The sequence below is a fragment of the Cupressus sempervirens genome, chromosome 9 (genome assembly GCF_028749045.1).
Source record: "Cupressus sempervirens isolate cs-2001-9-10 chromosome 9, ASM2874904v1, whole genome shotgun sequence".
Classification (NCBI taxonomy): domain Eukaryota; kingdom Viridiplantae; phylum Streptophyta; class Pinopsida; order Cupressales; family Cupressaceae; genus Cupressus; species Cupressus sempervirens.
In genome coordinates this window covers 49,749,034-49,767,361 of record NC_143126.1, presented here as the reverse complement: position 1 = coordinate 49,767,361, position 18,328 = coordinate 49,749,034, and the positions used below count along the sequence as shown (strand labels likewise).

The 18,328-nt window shown below is 34.0% G+C and overlaps 1 pseudogene across 1 annotated transcript; it reads left to right on the top strand.

The window, feature by feature from the left end:
- Window positions 1-6,051: 6,051 nt before the first annotated feature.
- Window positions 6,052-8,556, top strand: LOC149537560 (metalloendoproteinase 2-MMP pseudogene; annotated as a pseudogene). The gene has a single exon (XR_016355852.1). The product of XR_016355852.1 is annotated as a metalloendoproteinase 2-MMP pseudogene (transcript).
- The last annotated feature ends 9,772 nt before the right edge of the window (window positions 8,557-18,328 follow it).

Here is an 18,328-nt window from a genome sequence, read left to right as displayed (position 1 = left end):
AAGAGGCAAGGAGTTGAGAGGCAAAGATGACACCCAAGGGAAATCAATGTCCTCCACCAAATATTGATGGATGACTCTGACTTTGACAATGTAAAAGATCATTCCTATTGTAATTGCACCTATTATCCATCCTACACATCATTAATGAGGGAAATTATATGGGTGCATGTTTTAAATAATAAATTCTTTGGGCATGATTAGTTTTTGGTCAATTCAAGAGGTTATGGGTTTGATTCTCAATTTAAATAGAATATATGGTGTGAGATCTAATGTACATTTTTATCGAAGAGCTAAGTTCTATGTTACTAGACTAGTCTATTGGTTCCTATCAATTTAACAATAATAGAAAGATATGGTAGATCCTTTGTAATATTTGATACATGTACCAAGTATTTTTCACTTGAAAAAAAAAGTAAGTTTTAATAATTCATGAATGTGAGAAAATGATAAGTGCCAAATGATTGAAAGAGCCTAGGTGCTATTGTTAATTTTTTTAGAATGGGGTTGTTGTTACAACAAAAGACCAATCCGTCAATGCTTGATACAATCACTCAACTTATAGTACATAGGAGGTGGTTAAGCTCCTGTCACAAATCCTGAGGGGAGCGCTGAACAAATTTCCAACAATCTCCCCTTCAACATTACCTAAGGGTCTAAGGCTTTGAACTTGTGACCAAGCTCTAATACCACTTGTTAGAATGGGGTTGCCATTGCACCAAAAGATTGATCTATCAATGCCTGATACAATCACTCAACTTATAGTACATAGGAGGCTATTAAGCCCTTGTCATGAATCCCGAGGGGAGTGCTGAACAAATTTTCAATAAATTTATGTAGGGAATAACTATTATTGTAATTCTTATGATGCTAATTTAATGTAAGAATAATTAGGCTTCTTTAATTAAGTGTAAAATTCCATTCAAAATTTTTGTTTAAGGTATGAATTTGAACTTATCCTTTAGAGGATCAAGCCAATCACAAATAATTGATACTTCTTTTACTCAACATCAATTATTGAGTGGTATCCACTCTATTAAGCTTTCCTAAGAAAGCATCTTAGCATCATCCTTTTGGTGCCAATCCAATACAAAATAAGTAATCATCTTTAACTAATTTGAACTTGATTAAAGTATTATCTTTCCACTGTCACATCTTATGGTGTTAAGGTAATAAACATAACAAAACTTGGTTATTCATAGACTTTGTAGGCCAAGTAATTTCACTAATAAAAGAAGGGCCACTTGACATGTGGACTAATTGTAGTATAGGTTGCATTGAGTCTAAATTTGCATTTGTTCTTTCCTTTTTAAATATTTTCAACCCTTGTGATAAATTTTCCTTTAACAAATATGTATCAATGAGTTTGTGAAGTTTCAAAATTTGCATTGACCTAGAAGATATTTTCATGACAATGTCAACCCCTAACAAGGTTGTCAAGTCAAATAACACACTAACAACATTTTTTATTTTGAAAAATTGTGATTGTGTTGGTGTTTTCCCTTAAATTTTGGAGTGTGTGTCAAATATTGATGAAATTCTTTTGAAAGTAAAATAAAGTCATTCGAAAAATGATGCCAAATATTTGTCTTGGTTTCAAGTACCTGTCAATTCTCAAAAAGGTTGTCACAACCTTATTAGAGCTTGAAGAACTATTCAAACATAAAAAAATGAAGCAACATGAATATTTTTAAAACCAATATTAGAGCCCAAGGATATTTGTAATCACCTTGTTATTAGAAAAATATTACAAAGTAAATTATTCAAATTTGAGTCTTGACACTTGGCAAGGGTTTTGAAATCTATGTCAGCTCCAAACAAGACTGTCACAACATCATCAAAAGCTAAAGAGATATTGATAACTTTGGTAAAATTAAGCAAAATGATTCACAAACAACTCTATGAAGATATGAGAAGCAATTAATTTTTTTGATCAGTAGAATATGAGAGGCATTTTTAAGGACGATAAAGATATGGGATAAAGGTGAATAATATTTTTCATCTTTTTGACCCATTCTCAAAACCATGGAAAACTTTAATGAGGTTTTGGAAATTGAGGCTCAAATATTGAACCATTAAGTGACCTAATTCCTTATTTGAAGATGAGGGCTATTGTCGTGGTAAGAATGTTTACACACCAAAATTAAAAACATCATTAATGCTCTTATGAAATTATACTAAAATGTATAGTATAAGGTTAATCTTAAGTGAGAAAAATATAAATTGGAAATAATGTATTGAGAATTGTGAAAACATAAGCACAATGTACACCTCAGCTATTACACTCTGGAGATTTCAAAGATGACATCCCAAAAAGGAAAATCTTATGTCAGAACCTCACATTTTAGTGTCCATGTTGCCTTCTTTTGACCCATAAGTTGTGCACTTAATTTTGTTTTACTATGAAAATAATTGATCTGAGAAATTCTGTAAGGATCACTATGGTGAATTGTGGTATTGCATGTTTTTCCTTTCCTATGTCTTGAGCCTAATACTCAAAATCCAAAAATAAAAAATTGACCTAAGTAAAGGGCACCCAAATTTCTCATCTTCTAGAACAACCAAATGGGTATGTCCTAGCAAAATTTATATGGAATTGAAATAACAAATTATAGACAATCGAAGCTTTTACTAGTTCCAAGAACCAAGTTAAGCACCGATAAGGTTTGTAGAATAATTAGAATGATCAATCAATTCCTATTCATGTCTCTTATGAAATACCAACAAAGTTCTTTATGAGATCACAATCACCAACAATGCCAAGATGAGAAAGGTGATCACATGATTTTTTTAGAGATTCTTCTTATAGGAGGACTTAGTGGGCCCCTCCAATTCCATTCTATTGGGAATTTAGGAAAAATTGACCATTTATAGAAAAGTCAAAGTTCTTGATGGTTCTTGGAACCAGAAGAACCATGTAATGATTCTTGGTTCTTGGTGAATTAACTACCAACTAAGACAAAGGAATAAATAACAATATAATAAAAAAAGATAGATGAGGAAAAGATTGTGTTGGAGCTTCCCATGGTTCCCAAAACCTTAAGAACCTCTAATGAGTTCCTAGTTCTAATCTAAACATTGGCAAAGTGAAGAGAAGAGCTCATATTTGCAAAACATTATTGCCTTATAATCCTCGTTGTAAAGATATTTACATTTTATATCTCAAAGATACTTATAGAAAATTTTGACATCAAAATAAGAAAAGTAAATTATAGATACATCTACAAGTTTTACAATACTTGTTAACATTAAATTTTGAACATAATTATACAACCCATCTATCACCTACACACTTTACCATACATTAGATAAAAGTAACCATTATTAAAAATATGCATCTCATAGTCAAATATATCAGAGAAGATCAAAGGTTCTTTATGATCAAATCCTACTTCAACATCTAATATAATAAAAATTATTAATTATCATACTAACTCTACTTACAACATTAATTAAGCTTCAAATACATAAACTATATTAACTATCTTATAAGCTTTACTTACATTATTCAAACTTAATTATATAAACTCTCTTCTATGATATGCATTTAATCTTTAACAAATTTCAACATACAAAGTCGTCATTAAATAATAATCAAAAAACAAAATAATTCATTAAATTTGACTTTGCTATTTTTTAACATAATTGAACAAATTCTAAGAACATTTCAATAATTTAGGTGATCCACTTATTCTTATTTTAAATCACGTTATGTGTAAATAAAAATAATAATAAATAGACAAAGAGTAGTTAGATTATCCTCATGGAGGGTCGACTATGGAAAGGTCAACGTGTGGACTCTTTAAAATGAGATTCCATATAAAATTTCTAAGAGGTTCTATTCAAATTTGATTAAAAAACAGCAATCCTTCGACGTGCTTCTTAATAATTGTAAATGAGGAGGTAGTTGTGCAACGTTCACACGGGTTGTTATAGAGATAGGAAAGGTAGTATTCTAAATAACTTAAAACGATTTTTCCTTTTGATTAAAAATGATCCAACTAAATTTTTGATTAAATATAAATGATTTTATACATGTATTGTGTTAGTTTATAATACATTCTTAAATTTGATAAAATATGTTAGAAATATATTTCTGTGTTAGCAATTTTTTACAATCTATTAGAATTTCTGAAAATATCTTTTGATTTAAAATGTGTCCTTATTTTTGAAACATTTTGGTATTTAAAATATATAGACATAATATGTCCGATATAAATTCATTCAATATACTAAGGTTATGTTGACTACAATGTTCACTATATTTCTTTTATCTTGTTATTCTAATATCCTTTATTTCCAAAAGAATATAGAAAAATTAGATGACTTATTTTAATCTTCTAGTTAAATTTAATTTAAAAAAGAAGAAGTTTTGATTACCTTTGAAGCTTTACTTATCATATTAATCCACCTTAACTAGTTATACACATTCTTTAAAACTTTAAATATATTAAATATTTATATTTAATTTTAATTTAAGATCAATAAAATCAGGAAGATTGACTTAGTTTATTTTTTGTTTGCAAAATATAATAAGTAACAAACACAAGAAAATATTATAGTAGAAATATTTTTTTTTCAAAAAATATTATAATTAAATTTTTATAATTAAGAAAATTAAATTATATAGAATTCTTTAAAATAATATATTTATATATTAAAATAGTTGTAACATAACTAGACATATAAACCATTGATATATAAACTTTTATACAATAGATTAAACAAAAGTAAATACAAAAATATTGTCACCACCAATAATTACATCATAAATGAAACACTAATAATTACATATGATTCTAGGCAAGAGCCTACAACACAAGGGTAATTAATATAAAAATTACATATGATATGATTTTGTTAGAAAAAAATTGAAACAAAATGAAATAATCATTCAATATGATTTATATATATTTTCTTTTAGAAAGAACTTATTAATCAAATCAATATTATAAGTTATTTCATTAAATTTTTTATTTCTATAAAACAAAAGTGATACTAACTATAAATTAATAATTCAAATTTTCTTTGGAAAACCTACTAACCTTTAATAAATATTTTTATTTTATCTTTTATAGATGTAAGAAATTAAAATATATTATTAAATATTTATTTAATAATTATTATAATTAAATTCAATATAAAATAATTCAATGATATAATCACCTATAAAATCCATGATACATAATTATAGAATTACCATTTTTTAATAAAAGGAGACTATTCATTAAAAAAATTATATCTCATATATATTTAATAAATATTATTGAAAAATCATATATTTAAATTAATAAATTAATAATAGATAATAGTAACCTGATTTCTTACATAATAAAAAAATAATTTAAAAATACTAAAAAAATTATTAACTAATTTAAATGTAAATTTGAGAACTTATGAAATGAATTTTTAATGCCAAATATTAAACTTTTATCTCTTTAATTATTTGTCAATATTAATTATACTACCATCTAAAACGGTGATGATGTGGATCGCAGCCGTCTATTGAAAAAGGCAAAGCATTTTGCACTTCAGTCAATTACTTGGATCAAAAGTCTTGTTTCTAGATTAAAAGGCTGTTTCAATAGTCATGGAAACTACATGTAATTATATTGGTCCCACATTACAATAGCGAAGGAGAAAATTAACCCCATGAATTGACAAAGTGCTTCAATCAAAAACATTATAATAAAAAATAAATTCATCCTTGCACAAGCAATTTAAATCAAAATATTTTATTCTCTTGGACAATTAAATTTAAATTCTTCTACTGCATATAAAACAAAAACTTGCCTCCATGAAAACCACGTTCTAAAGTTCAGTACATTTACAAAAATTAAAATCTTAGAAATGAACCCAATTTTAAACATGGGTTTTCACGGTCACGAAATGAAACTTCCATAAGAATTATGTCTTGACAAACATACCGGAATTTTTTTAAAACGATATAATTCAGCGTTTAGATAGTCTAATAATAAAAATTTAGGTGACCCACGCGTTCTTTTCCTTACTATTCTGAGCACAAATAATGCAGAGAAAGAGAGTAAAATATGGAGCGTTGGGCCGCCTTACGCCTGTGGAAATAGTCAGTGATGTTGACTCTGCAAAACAACAGGGGTCTTTAATTCCACATAAAATTTCAAAGAATTCTCGATTCTAGATTTAATCTAGCAAATCTATGCTAGACCTGTAAAAAAAATTGGAGTTTTAGCCGTCAAATGATGTGTGCTCATCGCTCAGCCAATGCGACTGATTAAACAAATCATGGCAGAGAAGGACTGGCCAATTATCAGCTAAAAATCCAAAGATCTGTGTTGTCGATTATGGCGGAGAGTTTGTCCACGCAAGCAATTTTTAGTTTTTGATTTGATGTTTCCGTGGAAGTAAATTTGCTTAGTGGAGAGGAAAAACGCGAAATTTTGATGTTAGGTCAACGAAAAATGAATAGGAGCTACGAGGCCGGCCGTCGCAGGCGCTACTAGTCAAAATAGTACCGGAGCCTAAATGCAAGCAATTTCTCTTCAGTTTCTTTGATTCACGCAAACAACGTACGACTCTCTCAACTTTCGATTTCTTTGCGTGCTTCCATAGATTTCTCATTTATTTAAGATACGAGAGAAGAAGAATTTGTGCATGCTCGGCATGACTTTTGTGTTATAAATAACAAAGATTTGAAAGAAACCGATAAAGGAGTTCATTATTTTGTGTCTGAGAAAATATAGAGGATTTCATTAGAAGAATTTGTGCAAAGCTCAGTAAGAGCTTATTTGTGTTGTGTGCAGCAAAGATTTGAAGTAAAACAACAAAGGAGTTCATTATTTTGTGTCTGAGGAAAGAGAGAGAATTACATTAGAAGAATTTGTGCAAAGCTCAGAAAGAGCTTATTTGTGCTGTATAGAGCAAAGATCGGAAGGAAAACGAGAAAGGAATTCATTATTTTGTGTTTCAGAAAAGAGAGGATTTGATTCTCTCGTATCTGAGAAAAGAGAGAATTTCATTTAGAAGATTTTCTCCAAAAAGGATTTTAATCAGAACAATTTCTGCAAAGCCTCTCTTTCCTCTTGTGTCTGCGAAAAGATTAAGGATTTAATTAGAAGAATCTCTGAAAAAAGCATTTCACCAGAAGAATTTACAGCGCAAAGCTCAGGAAGAACATCTTGTGTTAAATATAGCAAAGATTTGAAAGAAAAAAAGAAATAAATTCATTATTTTGTGTCTTAGATCAAAAGCGTACAGATTTCATTCTTTAGTGTCTGAGAAAGCGAAAAGGAACTCATTCCTCTCATGTGCCTGAGAACTATGCCGTTTGTGAAGTTTGTCTTGCTCATCGTGTTCTTCTGTGCGACAACATGTGAGGGTTTCTACCAGAGGAAATTCTCGTTTCCCAAAGTTTTCCCTCCCGGAGTTCCCGTCCCGCCATTTTTCAACACCTCTGCGGGGCCATGGGACTGCTTTAAGAATCTAACAGACGCGCACAGGGGCGTCCGCATGGACGACATGCCTACCTTGAAACAGTATTTTCAAAGATTCGGCTACCTTTCCGCTGAGAACCTGACGGACAATTTCGACGAGAATGTCGAATCGGCCGTAAAAACCTACCAGCAAAACTTCGGCCTGAACGTGACGGGGAAACTCGACGAAGAAACGGTGGCGCAGCTCATGACGCCGCGCTGCGGTCGAGAAGACGCCATAAACGGCACGTCCCTCATGGGGAAGCACAACGGCACGAACGGACTCCTCCACGCCGTGAAGCACTACACCTTCTTCCCAGGAAACCCCCGCTGGTCCGTCTTCAAACGGAGCCTCACCTACGCCTTCGATCCGAGCAACGAAGTGACGGAGATTTCAATGGCGGACATGAAGACGGTTGTCGGACGGTCGTTCCAGCGCTGGGCCAAAGTCATCCCGATAACTTTCACAGAGACCGACGATTACAGCAGCGCGGACATCAAGATCGGGTATTTCAACTACGATCATGGTGACGGCGAGGCATTTGACGGCCCCCTGGGAGTTCTTGCCCACTCCTTCTCACCGGAAGACGGGCGATTTCATCTGGACGCCGCGGAGTCCTGGACCGTGGATCTGTCGAGCACTTCTTCTTCGACTGCCATTGATCTGGAGTCCATCGCCACTCATGAAATCGGGCATCTGTTAGGGCTGGGGCATTCGAGCGATCGGCAGGCAATCATGTACCCGAGTATCGCTCCCAGGGTTCGAAGGGTCGACCTCACCGTAGATGATGTGGACGGAGTTCAGTACCTCTATGGTTCTAACCCTAACTACAACGCCTCTGAGGTTGCTACCACGCAGCAGGAAACCAGCGCCGCATCTAATCCACTGTATTTCTCCTCTTCCCCACTGATTCTCTTCTTCTTCTTCCTGATCTCTTCTCTTCTGCTCTGAGATGATCTTCATTTGCTTCGATTTGGATTTCCCCCGGCCGTCTGTGTATTTGGGGATTATTTTGTTGGGGGTCACAGTTTAGCAGTAGATTTGTCCCATTTTACACACACATTTTGTTCTCGTTATCATTCAATTCTTTGATTGGATTCCAGAACAGCATGGGCTTTTGAGTTTTTGCCCCTTCAAAATTTGTGGTTTTACGCCTACAATTCATTGATTGGGTTCTAGAAGAGTATGCTGTTTTCAGTTTTTTCCCGTTAAATTTCAGGTTTTATGTGCATAATTCATTGATTGGGTACCAGAAGAGCTTGCGGTTTTGAATTTTTTCCCGTTAAATTTCAGGTTTTTACGTCTATGATTCAATTGCAATTTCAGGTTATACATCTATAATTCAATCGCCTTTTTGCGTCATCGTCTATAGTTCAATCGGGTTTTCAAGATGCACTTCAATAATTGAATTGAGTCTGACAGAGAGATGGATTAAATCTTAGCCACTGCAATTGTTTTCGCTCCCAGTGGCAACCTGCATTGCCTTTTTCTACTTTGCAGAAAGTAAAACTTTTTACGTTGTTAGCTGTAATTGAAGGACGCCACTAAAAGTCGCTGCCAGGATAAAAGTAAAAATGTCAATAACTTTATTATAAAAGTATAATATTATAACATTGTTTATTCATGTGGATATATTAGATGTATATATATTAAGCTATCATATTTATATTATTGACTAATAATGGACCATTCATTTTAAAAGGAAATGGGTTTTTGGAATAACGTTTAATGTTCAATGATTCTTATTGATAAGTTATACAATTATTTTCATATAGGTAATATAGTTTAAAATAAATTAGGTTATGAATATACGTATCTATTAGAAATTTTCTACCATAACTAAATTTTAAAATACATTAGAAATTACAAACTTTTCATGTGCTATATGTTTTTGATAGAATTCATAGAATTGTATTTTAATATATTAATATTGATGGTGAAAAATTCAAATTAATATTAATCTAAAAAACATGAATGGATTTATAGACATTATTTAAACTACACATCTTTCAAATGATAACATAAATTTTTCATGTGCATTTTGTGATGAGACACATAAAACATGCATTATTCTTAGAAGTTAGAAAGAATCGTTCCCTTGTTTATTTCTTGTGCTAAGCATGTTGGTCATATTACTATCATTTATTGAATATATCTAAAACTTTATTATCACGTCTCATTTTATACAATTTTAAGGTATTTACCATAAAATAAATAACATAATAAAGGATGACTAAGATGCTTAGATTGTGTTAGGAAAAATTCTACAAATTCTGAGCCTCTTATTTAGGAGGTTTGGGTTCAAGTCTACTCAATTTTAATAAATAATAATGATAGTTAATCAATAGTTAATCACAACACATAATAATGGTTAACCTTGTCTTTGGCCTCTTATCAATCAATAAAAAAAGGTGCTTTGATTGTGTTAGGTATAAAATAAATAATATATACATTAACTTTGACTACGTAAATTAAGCAAACTGTAGTGACTGGAAGAATCAATTTTTGGATTACTCCTAGATATTAGAGAGGTTAATTTTTCAATACATGTTTGGATAGGGTGGTGTTGTTCTTTTTTGTGGGGTTGGTATTTCTTAGTTTTATGGTTGTCGATTGGGTAGATGATTAGAAGCTCATTGTAGATTTTTGTATTACTAATTTAACTTTGATTAAATAAATCCTTACCCTTTCTTTAATTTTTTTTAGCTATATGTTGTTATGTGGAACCTAATCAAACTCAACTATTATTTTTTTCCCACTTTCATCAGTGTGGTTTCCCACCATATTTTGTTCTGGTGGTTTGGGGGTAGCACTCTACGACATCTTGGGGTAGAGCGCGGGGAAAGATAGGGTTTCTAGAGGTGAAAGGGTCAATGATGGTGGTGATGAGGAATCTGATGATGCCAAGCTCGATGATTAGAAGGTGGTTCTCAAATTTGTGTCACCTTGGTTTTTCCATGGTGTGGAAGTGGTTTTTGTAGAGTCAGGGACCATGCTTCTTTCTTTTGGGGGAGTTTTTGACCCACAAGATGCTTGCTTCTCAATGGTTTTTCTTTATGGAGTGAGGATCACTAGTGTTATTGGTGTCCCTATGTTGGAATAGTAGGGGATCTTCCTTGATGATGCCCTCTTTCTTTTTTCATGTGCAAAGTCAGATTTTTTTCTCCTTTATGGTTCTATTAGGGGTGTCCTACTTCTAGGTTTGTTAGATCTAGGGACTCTTTGATGGGTTAGTGGTTGGCAATGATGGATCTATCCATTTCATCTACTTATTGAGATTTGGTGCTCTTTTTATGATTTGAAAGGTTCATATTTCTTAGATCCTTGTGTGGGCTCTATTATTTGGCCCTCAATTTAGTTGTCTAGGAGTTGTTAGCTCTTAGGGGCCCTTTTTGGTTTCCTTACTCTTGGCTGAGTGCAAATTTATTTCTTGGGGTGCTTCCTAATTGCAAAGTCTTCCTCCTTTGGATTTTGTGGAGGAATCTGTGATGGTGCCTGCATTACCCCTTGGAGTTTTCTATTGAGGTAAAATCTCACCTTGGGTTTCAAAGACACTTTCAAATAGCTTTTTTCTTTGAGGGTTGGGTCCTGTGTTTGTTTATCTACCACACAACTCTTATTGAGGTGGAGATATGATCTATTGAGGTGGTGATACGTTGTGTAGATGTGGTTGATATTGGGTGGGGAAATCCTTCTTATAATGTCAATGTTTGGATGGTGGAGTGCTCTCTAAAGAAGGCTTCTCTGGAGAGTCTCTTCCTCCATATTATCCCAATTGAGGTGGGATTCCTTTATTTTGAGGTGAAAGGGAGACATGCTAGATGGATTGTTCTTGTTACTCTCCTATTGTAGAGGAGTATTTCTCCTAAGTGGGGGGCTCAGAGTTTATTGGGTTCTTCCTCTATATTCTTTTTGAAGTTTCTTTTGACTCCAATCAAGCTAGAGTTCATGCTTGTGATTTTGGTGGTTGAGATAACCTATGTTGATGGGGATGGGAATGGGGCTATCATTGTTGCCCAGTCTCTCTACCCCAAAAAATGGTTTTATGACCTTTCCTCCCACAATTTCTATTGAGGGGGATTCCTTCACTATTGAGGTCAGTAGGGAGTATGCTGCGGGATGGAATATTTTTGGCAATACTAATCAAAACTGGTGGTTCTGGTGGCTATGGACCTTTGGCCATAATGGTGGTAGAAGAATATACCATCTTTGCCTATGTATGATGGTGAAAGAAGAATAGGCTATCCATTGCCTGACTATGCTGGTGAAAGAAGAACAAGCTATCTATTGCTTGAGATTGGTTACTAGGTCTTTTGAGGATGGGATTGGTTCCCCCTCTTTTTTTTTTTCTTACTATGATAGATGGTTGTTGTTTGCTTTAAAGGATTCTTTTGGGGTCTTTGTTCTTGTTTTTAGTTTAAAAATGCTGCTACTATGGGGGCTTGTCCCATGCCGATCATTAGCAATGTGGACCATGGTTGGTGGGTTTTTTGCATTCAAACCTTTATTTTTGACAAAGGTAGACTTTAGATGAGATTCTTTGTATTTGGCTGCATGGCACTAGGTTCTATTATTTCTAACACTATCTAGTGTATGTTGTTTGTACCACAGGACAACACCCTCTTACTTCTTTTTATATTAAAAAATAATATGTAGATAAATGGATAAGTAGGAGATGATTTCCACAGCTAGTCAAATTGTGGTTAAGCGCGCTCAGGCTGGAGTAGTACTGGGATGGGTGACCTCCCGGGAAGTCCCGGTGCTTCACCCCTGTGAGCATCACCTAGATCCAATGAGTGCTAAGTGTTCCATTTATTCTCATGAGAGATGGATTCATGTTGAATCACTACTCATGAAACATGGGTCATCGAGTTTGACTCAAAAATCACACAGTTAAATCCTGATATTCACATCACAATTTGACTAGCTGTGGAAATCATCTCCTACTTATCAATTGATGAGCTTAAGGGGCTTTCTAATGAATGGTTCATAAGGCACAACACTTGGTGAAGGTTTTGCAAATGGGGTTGCAAGCTTTGGGTTTAACTGTGGAGAAAACTCCGTAGTTAAGCGCGCTCAGGCTGGAGTAGTACTGGGATGGGTGACCTCCCGGGAAGTCCCGGTGCTTCACCCCTGTGAGCATCACCTAGATCCAATGAGTGCTAAGTGTTCCATTTATTCTCATGAGAGATGGATTCATGTTGAATCACTACTCATGAAACATGGGTCATCGAGTTTGACTCAAAAATCACACAGTTAAATCCTGATATTCACATCACAATTTGACTAGCTGTGGAAATCATCTCCTACTTATCAATTGATGAGCTTAAGGGGCTTTCTAATGAATGGTTCATAAGGCACAACACTTGGTGAAGGTTTTGCAAATGGGGTTGCAAGCTTTGGGTTTAACTGTGGAGAAAACTCCGTAGTTAAGCGCGCTCAGGCTGGAGTAGTACTGGGATGGGTGACCTCCCGGGAAGTCCCGGTGCTTCACCCCTGTGAGCATCACCTAGATCCAATGAGTGCTAAGTGTTCCATTTATTCTCATGAGAGATGGATTCATGTTGAATCACTACTCATGAAACATGGGTCATCGAGTTTGACTCAAAAATCACACAGTTAAATCCTGATATTCACATCACAATTTGACTAGCTGTGGAAATCATCTCCTACTTATCAATTGATGAGCTTAAGGGGCTTTCTAATGAATGGTTCATAAGGCACAACACTTGGTGAAGGTTTTGCAAATGGGGTTGCAAGCTTTGGGTTTAACTGTGGAGAAAACTCCGTAGTTAAGCGCGCTCAGGCTGGAGTAGTACTGGGATGGGTGACCTCCCGGGAAGTCCCGGTGCTTCACCCCTGTGAGCATCACCTAGATCCAATGAGTGCTAAGTGTTCCATTTATTCTCATGAGAGATGGATTCATGTTGAATCACTACTCATGAAACATGGGTCATCGAGTTTGACTCAAAAATCACACAGTTAAATCCTGATATTCACATCACAATTTGACTAGCTGTGGAAATCATCTCCTACTTATCAATTGATGAGCTTAAGGGGCTTTCTAATGAATGGTTCATAAGGCACAACACTTGGTGAAGGTTTTGCAAATGGGGTTGCAAGCTTTGGGTTTAACTGTGGAGAAAACTCCGTAGTTAAGCGCGCTCAGGCTGGAGTAGTACTGGGATGGGTGACCTCCCGGGAAGTCCCGGTGCTTCACCCCTGTGAGCATCACCTAGATCCAATGAGTGCTAAGTGTTCCATTTATTCTCATGAGAGATGGATTCATGTTGAATCACTACTCATGAAACATGGGTCATCGAGTTTGACTCAAAAATCACACAGTTAAATCCTGATATTCACATCACAATGTAGATAAATGTTGACTAAGAAACTCAATTTATAAGATTTTTTTCTTCTATAAATTAAGTTGACTTTGAACCAACCATTATAATAATCTTTTCTTGGATTATTACTGAGTACTTTTGAATAAAAAAGAAGCAAGAGGGTGCTGACATGTGGTACAACCAATAGATATTAGATGATGTTAAGTAGCATATTAACAACACCTAGTGCCAAACATCATGTAAAAATGATAGTTAATGTCTACCTCTATGAAAAACAAAGGCCTAAGTGTGAAAAACCCACAAACTATAGTATGCATTAGTCAGAATTTGCATGGGACAAGCCCCCATACTAGCTACCTTCTTAAACCAAAAACAAGAAAAAAGGACTTGAGTGATCCTTTTAAAACTAACAACAACCACCTAGTCACAAGAAGAAAAAAGAAAAGAGAGGGGGAGACAAACTCATCCTCAAAAGACCCAAAAATCAACCTCAAGAAATGGCTAGTATGTTCTTTGTTCATCCTCATAGTCATAGGTCCACCACTAATAGAACCACCTATTGAAGTTAGCATTCCCAAAAATCTTTTTCCCATCTGCATTCTCCATTCTCACCTCAGCAGTGAAGGGATCTACCTTAATAGAAGTAGGGGGAGGAAAGAGAAAATACTAAAACCTGAGCTAGCTAAAACCATGGGTGAGAACAATCCTCTCTCCACTAGCCTTGTCCACATGACTCCCTCCTACATCAATAGAAAGAGATCCCACCTCAATAGGGAAGATGGTAAGGTAGAAAATCACAGGAATAAGTTATCCCCCGAGGCCATCCCAATCTCCATCCAAAGACATGAGGAGAAGGCAAGTTCTTCCCACCATCAACTTCCCCAACCCAACAAGTCACCACCACAAGATATCATAAGACAACTTCAATATGAGCAGAGGATAGAAGGGATAGTAACAACAAACAATCCTCAAGCCAAAAGACCACTAGAGGGATCCAATGGAGTCAAATGAGGAACTACAGAAAAATAGAGAACTTATGGAAATGAAATAGTAAAGAACTTAGGATCCATCATAGGATCAAAACTTGAAGATACTAGCCTCCAAAAAAGGGGAAATTCCCATGAGAGAGATTTTCATTAACCAAAAACACCAAAGAGCCAAGGAGGGCCCTTGAGAATTTCCAGCATTGGCCTACCAAAGGAGACCATATAAAACAACAAAAACCCTTTGAGAAGCTAAGCAAAATGTAACTATAGTTTCTCCATAATAAACCCACCATAAAAGCCAAAGGGTATCATATCCTTAAGAGAAAAAAACCTAACTGTGTTGTCAGAGAAAAGCCCCCCAAAACTAGTGAGTCCCACAAACAAAAAATGCAAGTTGATTTAATCCAAGGGGTGGAGGGAGCTCCAGATAAGAATTAGTCACACAAGAGCTAAAGATCAAAGAGATGATAGAAAGGAAGATACCAAAACTGCCATCCAAGATAATACCATCCAACTCCCAGATAAGGCAAGACCCACAACATGATAGACCCAATCTAATCAAAGCATAGCCACAAGAAAAAGGGGCCAAATTACGGATATCCCCCCACTACTCAAAAGAAATTCATCTACTTTGTAAACACAAAGCCTCCAAAGCCAAAGAAACCCAAAACCCCTAGGCATGGAGGCACTACAAACTTCCAACTCCACCAGATAAAAATGAAATAGCCCTTGGCCTAACCCAACACACCAAAGGGGAACAAGAACAAGGAAGCCCCTCTAGTCAACAAGGCCCTAAACAATGGGATAGCTGTAATCAATGCTAGATACCACACCAAAAGTCCTAGAAACCACTTGCTTCTCCATACCACACTTGAAATCAAGTAGATCTTAGACTCACTAAACTCAAAATCTATTGATTCCCCCTTTCTATTGCAAGAACCACCTAAAGTATGCATTGGGACCATCATCATTGTCCTCATCATCCTCTTTTTCTTGCTCTGAGTTCAAAACTCCTTATCCACTCCTCTTCTCATTCAATGCCATCTTGATGCAACAATGATAGTTGTTCCAAGGGAGCCTTATCTTTTTATTATTAATTATTGCTAGATTCTAGAGAATTTAATTCTTTATAATATTTTTTGGTAGGGTGTTGTCTATATTTTGTGGGATTGACATTTCTTGATTTTATGGTTGTCTATTAGGGAGATCATTTGAAGCCCCTAATAGTTTTTCTTCTATCTCTAACTTAGCTTTGATTAAATAAATCCTTACCCCTTCTTTACAAATAATCAACTATATTACAATATTGTATCTTTGTGTCGAATCTAATTTTAAATTTCTAATTATCAAATACAACATATAATTTAAAATACTACTTCTTATTTTGTAGAAGGAAAAGGTGTTATTTATTGAAATAATAAATTTGATTTGACAAACGTTTGTAATTTTCATTCTTGTAAATTGTAAAAGGCTTGCACAAATATAATTTTTAATACTAAATATTAAAATATTATACATTTTATTTAATCATAGAAAAGGTAGTTGAAATTATATTTTACAGAAAAAATCATTTACCTTTAATAAATAGTTATGTTGATTAATGTCTTTTAATTTTATTATTTTATCTATCTAATTTAGTTTCTTAATAATACAATATTATATACAAATAGCAGTATACAATACAAATATTAGATAAAAGCAACATCATAAAGGCCTTGAAGTAAAAGGTATATGAATATTTTAAATGTAATTTCTAAGAACTTATGTTTGATTTTATTATTAAATAGCCAATTAAATGAAGTAACATAAAATCAACTATATATTTTAGATAATTATGCTTGTACAAAAAAATTCTAAAAAATCTATTGTTATAAGCATAAAGACTATGAAATTGTGTTTTTTGTTTATAGATTTTATATTAATAAGTTACACACTTCTTGACTTTTAAAACCTTACATTGCCTTGTATTAGCTAATTATAGATGACACAAAGTCATTAACTAAACATTAACAAAAATAAAGTTTTATTCTTGTCTTAGACCCATCAATCCATTAGACTTGTCTACATACCATGTCTATATACAAAAATGTACTTGAATGCTAGAATTGTTCATATACTCTTTTTATTGTAAAATAATACTTAATTGAGAAAGCAATTCAATCATCAATTAAAACCATATAAAACATACTATTAATACATTAGTTTTTTCCTAAAATATGACAACCTTGTTAGAATGTTTAGAATAACTCGGGGGGGTGGGGTGAATTAATTACCCAAGGTCTAGATGTACCGATTCAACAAATAAACACTTCAACTACATTAGATATAAGCATTCATTAGCTCGGCCTCTATAGTAGATTATCAATAACATCAACGAGCAATCCACTGCCCTAATAATAATAGATTTGTAGAATGTAAAACATTAATAGTAAATCATCACAAATAACATCCACACAAGTTGACACTAGAATTTAATGTGGGAACCCAATTTGGAAAAGACCGCTAGTAACATGTCACTAATCTTTCACTCTTATGAAGTGAGCTCTGTTAGGAGCCAACCCTATTAAAGGTTACAAAACACACTATTAAATGTGACCTTGTTAAAAGATTTAATCACCTTGTCAGGAGTGGCCTTGTTAGAGGATTTAGAACATTCTAGTAGAATGCCACCTTGATTGAAAACTTTTACATATGACTGTTAGGTCAACCTTGATTAAAGGATTTCAATACTGATACAATGGTTAGAAAGTAACAATGGGTTTTGATTTGACTAATACAACTCACTTGCAAATACAAATCAAAGTTCAACTCACATGTTGATCTATTGATTGGCCTTCATTGTCATATTTGTCTCTACTCTTCTTGGCAAACCTTCAAGCAATAACTCTTCACTTCTTCACAACTCTTCTTAGCCTCTTGCTCAAGTTCACCAATCAATTGCATCAACAATTTCTCTAACCCTCATTAGGTCTCCACTAGTTCTACTAACCTAAACTACTTCTAGAGTTAGCCCTAACACCTCCTTAAATAGGAAATTGTGATCTTTTTTTGATTAAACACCACCGTAGATCTTAGGGTTAGGTTAGATTCTCTTAATCTTTCCAACATTTCATCTCCTCTTTTCTCTTCTATAAACTTCTCCAAACTTCTCCTTGAATCCTTGCATACAAACACACAAACATAGTTTTCCTTGATTTCAATGTTCCAAGTCATCACTCCTTATCTTCAACATGCTTTATATATTCCAAGAAATCAATTGTGTCAAATGCAAATCATGATTTTCTCATAAACTGTTAAATATTGTCCCTTGACCAACACTATGTTTTGACACTTGGTCATCACTAGGTTACTCAATCATTACAATATTTTCTATTTGGCACACCAATGACATCACAACAATGACATCAAGGTCTTACCAGTAAGGTTTGACATCAATAACATCACAATAATTGTTCCAATTTGTGAGATTAGTACACATAAGAGAGATGTTGAGATACCTAACAGAGATGTATACAGTGATTCTGAAGCTAAAAGACAAAATGAAGA